At 38.8% G+C, this 15,227-nt stretch overlaps 1 protein-coding gene across 5 annotated transcripts in view; it reads left to right on the top strand.

Annotated features, from left to right (window-relative positions):
• The window catches only part of ZNF148 (zinc finger protein 148), a 167,998-nt gene that overhangs the window by 45,779 nt on the left and 106,992 nt on the right, over nt 1-15,227 (top strand). Inside the window, exon 1 of one of the 5 annotated variants that reach the window (XM_049629452.1) lies at nt 9,903-11,902. The exons of the other annotated variants lie outside the window; for them this stretch is intronic. The gene's annotated coding sequence lies outside the window, so the exon portion shown is untranslated. Of the gene's footprint in view, nt 1-9,902; nt 11,903-15,227 lie in introns of those variants that run through there. 5 annotated transcript variants of the gene reach the window in all.

Below are 15,227 nucleotides of genomic sequence, written 5' to 3'. Positions count from 1 at the left end.
ACTGTATATCTTTAAATAATATGCTTAAATAGAAAGCATTTAAAATTATACTGGAAATAGACTGGGTGAGAAGGTAAAGGGAAGTTTGATGGATGGATCTGTAAGAAAAACTAGGTTGTAAGAGACATCTTTGCAGCAAAAGGGTTGCTGGTTAGTGATGAGGAAGAGTTGCTTGGCAATGATAGTTATTCATCTTGGAATTAGTTATCAGGTCAACTGTGCAGTGTTCTTTGACAGTCTTCTGGAGAGTTTAGAGTGAGGACTCTGGGAATGGATTAAATGACTCCTTATTGTTCTTTCCAGGCTTCTATGGCAATTCTTATAAGAGTTTTTAGGAAGGAGTGAATCGGTGTGGATAATGTGTTTCTTTTTTTGTGGAGGGAGGGAGGGATGGGGAAGTGTGATCGCAGGGGGAAGAGGATGAAGGTCAGGGTATGATGGAGGTGGTGGTAATTTTGTGGGAGGCTGAAGAAAGGGTAAAGAATTCTGAGGACATTTGGATATAGTGGATGTGAAGGGGATTTAAAATTATAGTGGTGAGATAGATTTGTGGCAGTTACAAGGAAATATGCATATTTAAGTCACTAATATGGTGGAAATATGGTGGGAAAAAGTATGCTGCTTATATATTAGGATAGATTAATAAAATATTGGGTTTTTGAAATTTGTATATGGGGCTTAACATCACCAAGTTAGTATGATGGATATGGAAAGAATAGAAAGAACTTGCTCCCCTTTTCGGAAGTCTTGTTTAAGTAACATTACCTCTTGAGAATCTTTGAGTAAGAAAGCATTCACATGTAGATTATATACTGCTAAATCTTGTGTTTGCTTATGGGAATTATTCTCTCTTTGTTTTGCAGAGGGTGGCTAGATCTTAATCTTTGGGGAAACTCAGAACAGTTTAAGTGCTTAGTAAATAACCTGTTGAACGACTGATAGAAAGTAGTGTTCACTGTCGTGATAATAGTGGGACTGTGTGAAATTGCTGAACAGCATGGGAGTATTGTAGACTAAATTGTGTGTTTAGAGAGTGAGGGATAAAACGGATATCTGATTGGTGAAGCCTTTAGATTTAAGGGAAGAAGACAGAATGGATTAGAATGTGACTAGAACAATCCTGCAAAAACATTGAAGGGGTGGACCAAAGTTTCTGTTCTAATCTGAGGCTAGTTTAATCTGAATAAATTTTAAATCTGGAGTTGGTGGCTGATTTAATTTCTATTTTCTTACTTCAGATCTAAATGACTAGAGATTTTTTAGCTGTTTTAAGAATCTGATTTAATTCATTTTGGTATGGTAATAAAAAAGTGTTAGGTGCAATTTCTTGCCTCAAGGAATTTATAGTATTTATATTCATTTACGGGGAGAAGGACAGTTGTGAAGTAATTTAGTAATAGTGTAAGATTTCAGAAAGTTGATTTTTTAAAACAAGTATCAGCAGTATACCTCCAGGGGTACCTGGGTGGCTCAGTCGTTTGAGCATCCAACTCTTGATTTTCGGTTTAGGTCATGATCCCAGGGTCATGGGATTGAGCCCTGAGCGTGGAGCCTACTTAAGATTCTCTCTCTTAAAAAAAAAAAACAAACAAAAAAAAACGTATACCTCCAGGTGAGAATTTTTGTATTTTGGTAGTCGTTTTCAGTAGTAGAGTTCAGAACTTTTTTGGATCACCTTTTCTGAATTCCCTTCTGAGCCTCTAGCACATTCTATACAATTTATCTAATTATTAAGTACCTATTGTGTGCTCTGGGGGGATGGAGCTTTTAAAGGTGGGTTAAACATGGTCCCTATCCTCAGAGTTCATAATCCCTTTAGAAGGGCACAGTTACAAACAATATGAGGCATAATGTTATTCTGAATAGCCTTATTGGTGACAAACCTTTTTAGTTTGAAAGATTTGATTTTTAGAAATGCTGAAGATATGTTGATAACAAAGAGAGTGAATAAAGAATAGTTTTGGTTTAAATTCGGTTAGTCACAGATATAGGAATGATTTTTGTGGTTGACTTATTAACTGAGTTACTTTGGAAAATACTCCCAGTGAGGAAGTCAGAAATACTTTGAAGAGTGGTGATAACTTCACTTGGAGGTAGTTGAACACTAGATGTTAGCTAAGTGCATGAACTGGTTGGATGGATGGAGTGAATAAATGAGTAAGTGGTAGCCTCCCAAGGTAACTACTTTAAAGAGGACCTCATTGATTTTAATATGTAAATAAATTCTGGCTAAATTTGTTAATAAACACTTTCATTACTGGGAACAAGATGGTTTATGATTAAGCTCGCAAATGAGTTTTATGGATAGTGAATGCTGTAGGAGTTCAGGGAATGGAGAAATGAATATTGGCTAAGGTTTGGGGAAAGGATTTAAGTGTACCATACTTTAGCTAGATATTTGAAAGGATTCCTTAGGGATCTCAGGAGAGGAACTAAATTGCTCCAGATTTCTCTTGCAGCCCTAGAATGAACCTAGAGTCTGAATCTATTTTTGTCTTAATGCTTTCTGCCTATTTCATTTTAGCTACTCCTACTGGTTTGTTCCTTTTCAAATTCTTTGCTGGGTAGATTTTGAGCTCCCTGGAACAACGGGGAGGGGGGCATCTGTTTCCATCTATGTCTAGTGTAACTTTTAGTTTTTCCTTTTATGAGCCTGTACCCCACAAATTACTTGGTCTCTGTGAGTGAAGAGCATGAGTCAACTTGGCTCTGCTATCCTGGCATTTTCCTGCATGCTTTTCTCAAAGCTGCTTTCTGAATTACAGAATAGAATAGACAGAATTGAGGGCATATGTCTAGTAGACACATGCTTGTTGAAAAATGAATGAATGAGAAAGTATCAGATAATTTAGAAGATCTAAATGATCTATTTCTGTTTGTTTCAATTCATTACGTGCCTTTTTTCTTTTTCTTTCTTTCACTCTCTTTTTCTTTTTTTTATGTTTACTTATTTTTGAGAGAGAGTTGGGGACAGAGGATCCAAAGTGGTCTTTCTGCTGATGGCAGTGAGCCCAATGCAGGGTTCAAACTCATGAACTGTAAAATCATGACCTGTGCTGAAGCTGGATGTTTAACAGACTGAGCCACCCAGGCACCCCTACCTGCCCTTTTTCTACAAAGGATTTTATGGGGGCTGACAGAAATATGTACACTGTAAATGAATTGAAATAATTGAGGAGGTCTAGCTGAAGAGAAAATGAAAGAATCTGTTTAAAGATCATAAGGTCTATTATTATGAATGCTAGAGAACTAGGAATAAAGTGGAAGACAACCAGATGGAGAAGGAAAGGTTATCCTACAGAAAGTATGATTCTGAAAGAAGGAAAACATAATTGATATATGATAGGTTGTGTTTAGAGGACAGCAAGAGAAGATTGAAGGTGTAGAGGATTACTCGAAATGGTTATTTTGGGGAGGAAGATTGTAAGACAATTTGAAGGATAAGAGTAAACAAGTTTAGAATGTAGCAGAAATTATTTATGATGTGGATTTATAACTGAGGTTTCAGAAAGTGGTGGGGTGCATTCTCTTTAGTCAACAGATAATGAACATTTGTTACATGCAAAAGCATTGTTAGAGGAGTCAGGAATAAATCCTTTGGGATTTATATTCTAGTAGTGGAGCTGAACTTATGCACAAATAACTACATCATGACCAATGTATCATAAGAAAAACCAAATGTTACTGAAGTTAAAAGGTAAGAAAAAATATTTGGGGGAAAATCTGGGACTACCCTTAATGGCATGCAAGCGGCATTTTAGTTAGTTTTTGAAGGGATGGATAGGATTCTGGCTGATAGAAATGAATGGAAAGAGAGCATTCCAATCTGAGGTATTAGCAAAAGCAAAGACTCGGAGTTGAGAAGCCATGGATATGTGGGGAATAGTGAGTTTTTAATTTTTTTTTTAACTGACCCACAGTAAGAAATACATGTCACATCCTCACCTGATATATGCATGTGTGAATGTTTGTGTGTATGTATAAAACAAAAAGCTTCAATAACCATAACCTTTACATGTTGGATGCACTCGTGTGTTTTCCATTCTATTCTGTTTGGCTAAGAAAAAAAGATGTCTGTCACTCATAAACTAATTTTGTGACTAAATAGTTGATCACAGCTTCTAGTTTGGAACACGGAGTTCATGAATAGGGCATAATATGATAAAAGGTAGGAAGAGTCAGTGGGGTTGAGTAGAAAATGGATGGCCTTGAAAGCTAAGCTAAATAGTTTGTATTTGACATGATGTAGTGTTGTGCTGAGGAAGCAAAACAGAAGCTAGGTTTTAGTCTTGGACCTTCTGTTTACCTGTGCTATGATTATAGAGAGAATTACTTCCTTTCTGAGACTCTGTTTTCCCATCAAGAAATTTTTAATTCTTAACACCTTTTGGCAAGGGTTGTGGTGAAGATTTGAGGATGAAAATATATTAGCATAGGATTAAAGTATGTTAATGTATCATTAATGTATAGCTTCTGAACTTTTCTGAGTAGAGAATGGAAGCAAAGACTGTATATTAATACCTTAACCTGCTGATAGCTATACTTGGCAGGATAGATTGGTGGCAATGTGATGGTAGAGTAAGATTGGGGGAGAGAAACTCAGTTATGAGGCCACTGGAGAAACTTAAGAAGGGCTTGAATTAGTTTGATAGCAGGATTAGAAATGAGGGGGTAGGATGTGATTGGATGGTGAGAGGAGGGGAGGATGACTGGGAATTTAGAGCTGTGGTAAGATTCAAAAGGCAACAGCTGAAATGAACACATGTTGGGGTAGTTCACTGGGGGTACATTAGAATAGGTAGTTACAGTTTCTTGCATATAGTGGGTCCTCAATTATTTGTTTAATGATTAAATATGTAAATTGGGGAATTTGAATTCCAAGTAGAGACAGTCATGGTGGATAGGTTTGAGAAAGAGGGGTGAGATTGAAGGGTGCTTTTGAAGGACTGCCAGAATTTCTTCAGGGAATATTTTTGTATACTTACTGTGTTCAAGATTCTGTGGTAGGCAATGTGAAGGACCCATGTTTATATATGATGGAGTTCATTTTCTTCAGGAGTTTGACCAGGGATAGAAATGTCCCTGTCTGTCTATGACTGTCTATGACAGAAGTACTGTGGCTGATTTGACTTTGTGGAGGAGTTGGTGTGCAAATTAGGCCTTGAAGTATAAATATGGTTATAGTAGGCAAGATAGTGAGGATTGGTATTCCAAGAAGAGAGAGTGTGATACGAGTAACAGAAAAGTTCTGGATGTGCTTAGGGGTTCATGGTCTAGATTAGCTAGGGATCATCTTATGAATGGAGGGAAATAAGGCTGTAAAGTAGAAGAAACATCTAAAAATCTAGACTAAACAGGTTTTTTAAAAAGATAAAGTGCTCAAATCTTAAGGTTACAGGTCAATGAATTTTTGTAGGTAGACATTTCCAACACTCCAGAAGACTCCTTCATTTGTCACTCCAAGTTGATGTCTCCTCAACCAAAAGTAACTACAGTGACCCTTGAACAACATGGGTTTGAACTGTGCAGATCCACTTATAAGTGGAATTTTTTTGATAATTATGGTACAGTACTGTGTTTTTATGATTTTCTTAATAACCTTTTCTTTAGCTTACTTTATTATAAAAATGCAGTATATATTACATCTAATCTACAAAATATGTGTTAATCTACAGTGTGCTATTAGTAAGGCTTCTGGTCAACAGTAGGCTACTGGTAGTTAAGTTTTTGGGAGTCAAAAGTTATACCCAGATTTTCGACCATGGGGTGAGAGGGAGGTTGGATTCCCCAGCCTCTGTGTTGTTCAGGGGTCAGCTGTACTATTCTGATCTTTATTGTAACAGAGTAGTTTGTTTTGGAATTTCTTATTAGTGGAATCATACATCGGTGTCTGGTTTCTCATGCTTAACATATGTCTGTGAGATTCATCCATGATGCGTATAGCAGTAGTTTATTCTTTTTCATTGCTCTGTGGGATTCCATTATGAACATATCACAGTGTATTTATTCATTTCATGATTGTTGGACTGTTGGCTAGTTTCTATTTTTTGGAAATCTAAGGACTTTTTTTTTAGAGTTTATATATTTTGAGAAGAGTGAGCACAAGCAGGGGAGGGGCAGAGAGAGGGAGAGAGAATTCCAATCAGGCTTCACACTGTCAGCGCAAAGTCCTACACAGGGCTTGATCCCACGACCCTGGGATCATGACCTGAGCCGAAATCAAGAGCTGGATGCCCAACTGACTGAGCCACCCAGTCACCCCTGGAAGTCTAAGGACTTTTAATTTGACTCAGTATGCAGTGGGGGAACCATTGATGATTTTTGACTGGGGAAATGAGGTGATTTAAGAATAAAAATATGGTGACCTGTTTTTGTTTTGTTTTTGCAATGAAGAGAGAACCTAGTGATTAGGAGACAAAGTCAGAAGGCTCTGACAAAAGTGTGAAGTGTTGAGAGTCTAAGTTGTGATGGTGTTAGTGGTAATCAAAGAAAAGAGATATACAGAAGAAATACTTGAAAGAAAGAATTGAAGGGTTTGACGGCAAATGGGCTTTTGGGAAACTGGAGGAAAAGAAAAAGAAAAGGGAAACTTTGGGGCTTTTCTTGGGTAACTGAGAATGGTAGTGCCATTAACAAAAATTATTGGATCAGTTAACAGAACTGTTTTGGTGGGGAAGAATAATTACTTTCATTTTAAGATACATGGCCAGTGTGTGAAGCACCAAATGGAATTATGCAAGGGGAATTATTTAGCTAGAGTTAGAAATACTGGATTCAGCTGAGGAGGTCCAATAGAGATTTGGGAATATGTACCTAGAGTTGATAATTGAAGCTGCTAATTCTGGATTTGGTAGGGTGCTAATGGCATGAAATTTTTGTACTGATAATTGAGGTGTTAATTGAAGCAGTAATTGAAGAGTCTAGTTAAAAAAATCATTATATATTCCAGTTCCTAAGGAATAAATTAGATTGTAGCAGAGGGTGATGGTTTAAAGATTATTTTTGGGAGCTGGGGGAAGATATCCATATGAGGAATGAAAATGTAGAAGCAGTATTAAGGGATGAGATCCTGAAGGGAGTGGAGAGAGAATGGTAGAAAGCTCCAGGATAGAACTGGAGAAAATACCCACTATTTGGGCTGAGAAGAGGACCAGTGGTCATTGGAGATAGAAGCAGCAACTGGAGAGACCACAGTAGAATCCTGCTGTACAGTGACATAACCCAGAGGAGGTAGTTCAAGTGTCATTGCCAAAGAGAGGATAAGGACTTGGGTGGGGGGTCATATGATTTGGTACATGGAATTGTTTTTATTTTGGTCTTCAGGAGAGCAGTTCAGAGACCAGAGTGCATGAGGGTAAAGGACTGAGTAGGTTGGGAGAATATGGAAACATTGAATGTAGGAATTGTATTAAGAAGTTTATTTTAAGAAGGAGGAACAGCTCTTTTTCCAAAACTGGAGGCAAGAAGTAGCAGATGGATGAAGATACAGCATTTTAGAAGCTGTAAAGAGGATTTCATTACAGGTGGAGAAGGTGTGATTTGAGGGAATTTTATGGAAGTTATTGAGTATTTGATGGGATTATAGACTTAAATATGAAAATGACTTGGAATTAGTCAATGACATAGAGAGTTGTATTTAGAATAAATCAGTTGTGGAAGATTTCATAGCTTTCTGGTGGTACTTAACACCCAGTGTGTGGGTGTGAAGAAAACAGATGGTGAAGATTGTCTGTCATTAGGGAGGTGCATGGTGAATATAATAGAAGGTCATGATGTTCTAGAGAGGGCAGTATTAAATGGCTGATGGACAGATTTCAATTGTGTGGGGAGACAAGTGAAGCCAAAGGGACGTAAAGAGCAGGTGTAGAAGTATAAAATAAAGTCGTGGTTTAAAAAAAAAAAGGGAGGTCTCTGAATTTACAATCCTTGTGGTACAGCACTTCCAGTTGATGACCTATTTTCATTATATATGTGTGAGTGGCTGAAGTGCAGCTGAAGGTTTTAGGAGTTGAGGAAGGTCAGGGTGTAGAAAGTACTTCAGCATCATTGTTGAAGTTACTGAGAATAATTGCTGAATGTGGGACAAAGTAGAATTGGTCTTTGGGGAAGGAAGATGGGAGTGTATTCTGGAGCTTGGTAGACGTTGCAAGTGGAATGGTTTAAGTAAGTAGTGTAAACTGCAAAGAGATATTTTAGTGATAGGAGTGGCCCTTGGGAGCAAGAAGCAGTTGGTCTTTTAGCAAGCTGAAGGAGTAGAAGAGTGGATAGTTAAGTCAGGAGAGAAGCAGGTTGTTCAGAAAAAGCCAAGCTTGAGATAAGATGCAGAGGTGGTCACAACAATCCAGGCAAGAGATGATAATATCTGACTTGTGGTGTGGGGATGGAGATAAATAGATTTGTTACATTCACCAGTTCTTTAAATTTCTTTAGAAATAAATTATACTTGCAAAATCGTAGCCTTTCATGTGCAAGGGAAAAAAAGGTAAGGTGGAGGTATACTAATATGAAAGGCAAAAGACACAGGGTAGTTTGTTGACAGTAGAACATGGATAAACTGATAGAAGCTAGTAAATGGGTAGAACAGAAATGAATGAGGAGATTGGGCTTGGCCTGAATCTGAATAAGATGAAAAGGAGAGTAAGTCTGTTGCAGCAGAGAAAATAGGGGGAAAACATAACTCTATCTAGGAAATAATGCCAGGAGCCTGTTCTTTCTTTGTGCATATAAGGACAGTCCTTGCCACCCATGATCTTATAAAGATAATAGTGCATATGCGCGAGTATTTTTAAAAATAGCATAATAATAGAGGTATTGAGATCTTTTGAACTCTACTTGAGTTCCTCAAAACCATATCAGTCTTTGTTTGCAGAAACTGTGTGGTGATAATTTGTATAGATAGAGAGGTTCAGGTAAAAAGTAGAAAGAATGGGTGGATATTAGGAAGGAGACATCCTAAGCCGTCTAAAATGGCCTCTATAGTTTTGTTGTTGTTGTTGTTGCTGTTGTTGTTTTGTCTATAGTGACTTTTATCTCCAAATTTCTTATTGTTCTTAGGGTGGCTGCTTTGTTTTCTATATAGATGAGAAAATATCTATATAGATATGAGCCCCAGAAATATAGTTCTAAATACATACACTGTCTTGTTTGTAGTTATTTATTATTTATTGAAGATGTCTAAAGGAGCTATATTGCCAACTCCAAAACCAAAATATAGTTTAACATTACTACTTATTTATTTATTTATTATTTATTTTAAGATTTTATTTATTTTTGAGAGAGTGAGCGTGCCAACAGGTGGCGGGCAGAGAGGGAAAGAGAGAGAGAATCCCAAGCAGGCTTCGGGCTGTGCGAGCAGAGCCCGACACAGGGTTCAGTCCCACAAATCATGACCTGAGCTGAGAAATCAGGAGTTGGATGCTTAACTGAATGAACCACCAGGTTCCCCTTTGATTTTTTTTTTTGTTTGTTTGTTTTTAATCTCAGTGCTTGAAACCTTCATCATCTTCCATTGGTGATACTTAAGACGTAGACCAGGCCTCTAATGCTTTGGCTTTGCTCTCAAACTTTTGCTTGTCCAGTTCTGCAGTTGTATTCATTTTTGTCAGTCTTTATTGTCTGTCAATTTTTCCTTTGTATTATCAAAGGCTTGACTCTCAGGTGCTTACCTGACTGTGGTTTTTGAGATTCTCTCTCAGTGCCTTGCTGTGGTCCTGGAAGCTGATATTTTAAACTATTACCAGTCCAGTGCTGGTATCCAGTGCTGGTATCCTTCAGACCCTTTGTATTTGCATTACATTCCTTACATGATTAATTCACATGGTCATCCTCTGAACAAAGAATACTTTCTGATCTTCCCTGTTTAGAGCAGGGTTTTTTTATTTTTTTTATTTATTTTTTAACGTTTATTTATTTTTGAGACAGAGAGAGACAGAGCATGAATGGGGGAGGGTCAGAGAGAGACGGAGACACAGAATGTGAAACAGGCTCCAGGCTCTGAGCAGTCAGCACAGAGCCCGACGCGGGGCTCGAACTCACGGACTGCGAGATTGTGACCTGAGCCGAAGTCGGACGCTCAACCGACTAAGCCACCCAGGCGCCCCTAGAGCAGGGTTTTTGATGTTACTCCATGTTTCAGAGAGAGCATATTTAGTGGCAGTGAGAAGAATATGACAAGACATAAAATAGGCATTATTGGTGTTTGACCCAGGTGCAGCTTTGCTTCAGGATTACTTCCAGAATGCAGCCCCAGGTCATTCATTACGTTTCCCACCCTCCCTTCTACATTTAGTCAGTCACCAAACTTAATAATGAAGGACCTGTGGAGACCCAGAGCTTTAAAAAGGCCTAACAGGGTTCAGGGAGGTCATTTTGCCCATCTCACTTTTCTGCTGTAAGCTGCCTGATTTGGTCTAGAGTTGTTTCCAGGACATACCTCAGACATAGCTAGGCCTTGGCAAGTGGGTGGTGTGGGTTAGACTGATTGATGGTGGACATCTTAAGGAAGGTGTTGGGCATTACTGTAGTGGAAACAGAGAATGTTTAATGGTAATTATATTAATTTAACAGATAAGTGACTTTACAAGATAGGGGTTGGATACCTGAAAATCTTGGTTGGCTTAAGGAGTTTTCCTTGTAAATTTGAGAAAAGCCCATTTATAATGGCTAGAATGAAATACATACTTGATGTTTTGCAGGGTCCCATATATGTGTGTTTGTCAACATGTACACATTTAATGACACATACTGTGTTAATTTGAATAGGCTCTATAATTAGAGTCTTTAGGGAAATGGGCATGGTAGTCTTGAGTTATGAGTGATTCCAGTGAATCAGTAGAGAATATTTGGAAAGATCATTGTCAAATTATTGGGGGTGTGCTTGGGAAATGAATTTTTTAGTGACTGTGGTGGCCATTCTGGAATAGGTTCACAAAATTTGAGGGCAATTTGGGGCAAATTTGTGTGTTAAGTTGGAGAGTGTTAGTTTGGAGGAAATGAGGGAACACAAAATGCAGTTTTGAGAAAGGTGAGTTGATTTGGTGGGAGCTGATCAAAATTGTAAGTTAGCTGTGGAGAGGTTTTGAATAGGTAAGTGGGAGATGTAATTTATGAGGAAGCTTGGTATTAGAAAAGTAAATTCAAGAGTAAAATTGGAGAGATGGTTTAGGGGAGGTTATTTTTTGAGGGGAATACAGCTCTTAGGTTAAAAACAGGAAGGCAAGGGACAACTGCAACGAGTAAAGGTGTGGAGAAACAGAGTACGTGGAGGGGTTAAGGAAGAGGTTGCTGAAAGATTTCTCATCGTGAGGAGTGCTTTGTTGGATACTACTTTTGAATAGTGGTTCGGTAACGTAGGGGGCTTAAACGTCCCTCCGTCTGTAGGGGTGGGGACAGTTAGGCGGAAGAGTTACCTTTCTTGAGAAGCCGGGGCAGTCGGGAACCCAGGCCCGGATCCGACCCCCGCACTGGCGGGGTTTTGTCTGCGCTCGGCCGGGGGGCGGACGCAGCGGAGGCGAGGGGCTGCGCCGTGCTGGGCCCAAGAGCCGCCACGGCAGAGCACAGCCGGGAGGGCCACCGGCGCGGCGCGGCGCTCCGCACTACCGGGCCTCTCCCAGGGCGCTTCAGTAAGTGAGCAGGCCGCGCGGGCTGTGCGGTGGGGGCCGGGAGGAGGAGCTTTCTGGAGCGCCCCCAGCGGACCTCCGCACGCGGCTCGCAAGGCTTCCTTTTGTTGTGTGTGTACGTGTGAGTGTGCGCGCGCGTGCGTGAGTGCGCCCGTGTGCAGGGAGGCGGCGGAGGAGCCGAGAAGCCGGGGCTTTGCCTGCCGGGGTGCCTCGGCGGGCGGCGGGGCCTCCCAGACGCCCGTCTTCCGGGTCGGGGCCCGCGGCGCAGCGAGATGGCGAACTTTGTGAGTGGCTTCTTGGCGGCCAACAAGTGTCTGCCTGTCAGTGGGGACCGCCGAATGCTAATTGACAGCCCCCCCCCCCCCCCCCCGTTTCTCTCCTGCTTTTTTCAAATTTTCTGTTGGACTGGGTTGTGTTTACCGTCTTACGGTGTGCCGTAAGGTCAGATGGGTAATTTGGTCTGCTAGACGAATAGTTTTTTACTCGATATCAAGAACAGAAATGTACGCCGGGATATGTATATTGGTTGCGCTAGTAAAACCTGCATGTTTAGTGGTAAGAACCGTGCTGAGGCCTCTCCGTAATGAGGCTATGGGGTAAACTTTTGCTCTCCAGACTTTGTGAAGCACTTTTTACAGTGCCAGGAAAGAACTCTGCGTACAAGACTAAAAGCTAGATAAAGTTAGGAAATGCAAAAGTTAAAGCCCTTCCCAAGAGCTTGAATTAAAAACAGCTTTTTGTTTTGTTTTACATAATTATGATTGTGTAGTTCGTAGAGTTTTGCAAAATTGGGCATGGTGTGATCTAAAAAAAGAGCATTTCTTATTTTTATAAGGGGCAATGGTAAAGGCACCACACATTTTGAAATTTCAACTATGTTAAATGTTGCTATAAATAAAATCCTATTCAGATTTTTAGATTTAATATATCTAAAAATACGTTTGCAGTTGTCCTTTGGGTGCAGGAGGAAGTCCTGGGTTTCACGGTGCTTGTTTCTGGGCAGATTTTCAGTATTGTCAGCATGATACGGACGTAGAACCTTAACCTGAGTGAATAATTTGCTTGAGATTACCAGTCTGTTTTGCAACTGGGAATAGACTCTGGGTCTCTTATTCCCAGTCTGGTGACCTATCCAAGAATAGACTAAGGAAACTGGGTATTTTTCTGTTTGGTGGAAAATATGGCTGAGTTGACTTTGTAGTGAGTTTTAAAGGGCCAAAAAGTGAATGGGTGAACATTTATATTTTCTGTTGTAACATTTAAACGAAGTTTCTCCACATGCCTTTGGTCTTTCTTTGAATATATAAGGAACTTTAGGATATTCTTCAGTGTTACTTTTCATGGCATTTGTAGCACACTTACACTTGATTAAAATAGATCGATGCTTATTGTAATTAACTTTGGGTAGTTGTGTTTTTCATGTGGATATTCTCCCTGGTTAGAGAATAGCAGGTAACTTGAGAATGTTTAGCCTTCTCACAAATGCTGGGGAGAATAGGCATTATGTTAACTTCATTAATCTCTGGCTTAAAAACTTGGCTCTTATTATTGAAGATACTTGAAAAGGTACAGATGGGGATACTTGTGGATTTTCTCCTCCTCAGCTTTATATACTCTTATTCTCACTACTATTATTACATTAGCTATACATAACAATATTTGGTTATTAACATGTGTTTCAGTAGGCCTCACAGAAAAGAGTACATTTTCTGTTTTTTTTTCCTTTTTTTTTTTTTGAAAGAGTACCATTTCTTTTCATAGTATATGAGTTGCAATTGAACTTTTTTATTTTGTTCATTCCTAACCTGTCTTATGCCTTTAAATCACAAAAACATTCTTTCTTCCTCCCATCTCCAAAAAACCCTGGACATTTATTAATGTAATGCAGTAATTCTCCACCAGAAGTGATTTTGGCAATGTCTGGAGACATTTTTGGTTGCCATGCTGGGGGATTCTGTTGGTATCTAGTGGGTAGATGCTAAACATCCTACAGTGCACATGATAGCCCTACAACAAAGAGTTATCCAATGCAAAATGTCAGTAGTGTTGATGTTGAGAACCCTTGACCTCATATATTGAAAATAACATTCTCCCAAATTAAATATCATAAAAGTTATTTATAATGTAATTGACATGTCTGTACCATATTGTTAGGAATCTTTTTCCAGAGTTGTCATGAGAATGATCATGGGTCAAAGGTTATGAAGTATACTTTAGGTCATCAATACATGTGATTTTGGAGCTGCAAAATTAACAAGTTTATTAAGGCTTTTTGTATGTAGATAATGGAGTTTCAGAGGGATTGTGACTTCCAAGTTCTCACAGAGAACAGAGTTCAGGTCTCTTCTTTGTATTATAATTTAATTTACTTAATTAAAATTAATTTTGATTATTACTGAGGGAAACAGTATTGATAATTTTTGCTTGATATACAAAGACATTTAAATAATTGAATTAAGAAATAATTGCATTGTGAGAATCTCAGTATTTAGTGAATTATTGATAGCTTTTTCAGATTCACATGTGTTTGTTGAATTCATCAGCATGGTTTGTAATGGTTGTAAACTTTTCAGCATGTGCTTTTTAAAAAAGTGTTTGAAAAATTGAAAAAGACCACATATACTTTTAAAACAAAAACATATTTAAAGTTAATTATGATACTTTAGGCAACATTGCAAATGCAAACCCAATTGGAGTTGTTCAGACATCTGTGGGTGTCTTGAACTTAGACATCTGTTTTGCAGAATTGTGTGAAGATCACCATAATGGTGAATTACTGTGCTAGTTGTAAATTGATTCTAGCAAGATCCTTTTGGTTTAATTTTAGAAAAAGATATTGGAACTTTCAGGTGAACTGTAATTGGGTGAAATATAAATTGAGTATTTAGATGAAAAAAAATTTTTTTGAGAGAGGGCACAAGTGAGTGAGGGGCACAGAGGTGGGGGGCGCAGAGAGAGAGAAGTGGGGCTCACTCAATGCGGGGCACGAGCTCACCCAGGCGCCTAAGATGAAGTATTTTCAAATTAAGCAGTGTATTATTGTCGGAGGAAGAAGTATCAATGGGGTTCTTTTTATGTTTAAATTTTTTTTTCAGTAGAGGGGTGCCTGGGTGGCTCAGTCGGTTAAGTGTCTGACTGCCCTCAGGTCATGATCTCATGGTTTGTGATTTCGAGCTGAGCTCTGTGTGGGGCTCTGCACTGACAGGGGAGCCTGCCTGGGATTCACTTTCTCTCTCCCTCTCTCTCTGCCCCCTCTCCCTCCACTCTCTCAAAGTAAATAAATAAATAAACTTAAAAAAATTTTTTTCGATGGTGTACTTTTTTGTAAATGAGTAAAACAAATGAAGACAAAGGATCGTATGAGCAAAGATTTCTTTAAATGGTTTAAGTAAAAAATTTATAGAAGAAATTTACAGTGCATATTAGCAAAAAGCTCAACTGGAAAAGCTGCTGTTAATATTTTGATATATGGTCTTCTTATAATTTCATTAACTTTTTATTTTGGAAAAATTTAAATGGGTAAAAAATTGAATTGTACAATGAACCTCCATATACCTATGACCTAGCTTCAGTAGTTAGCAATTAATGGCTATTCTTGTTTCATCTATA

Source organism: Panthera uncia, chromosome C2 (assembly GCF_023721935.1).
Source record: "Panthera uncia isolate 11264 chromosome C2, Puncia_PCG_1.0, whole genome shotgun sequence".
NCBI classification, from domain to species: Eukaryota; Metazoa; Chordata; class Mammalia; order Carnivora; family Felidae; genus Panthera; species Panthera uncia.
The sequence above is the reverse complement of the archived record's forward strand: the minus strand, read 5'-3'. Positions and strand labels throughout refer to the sequence as shown.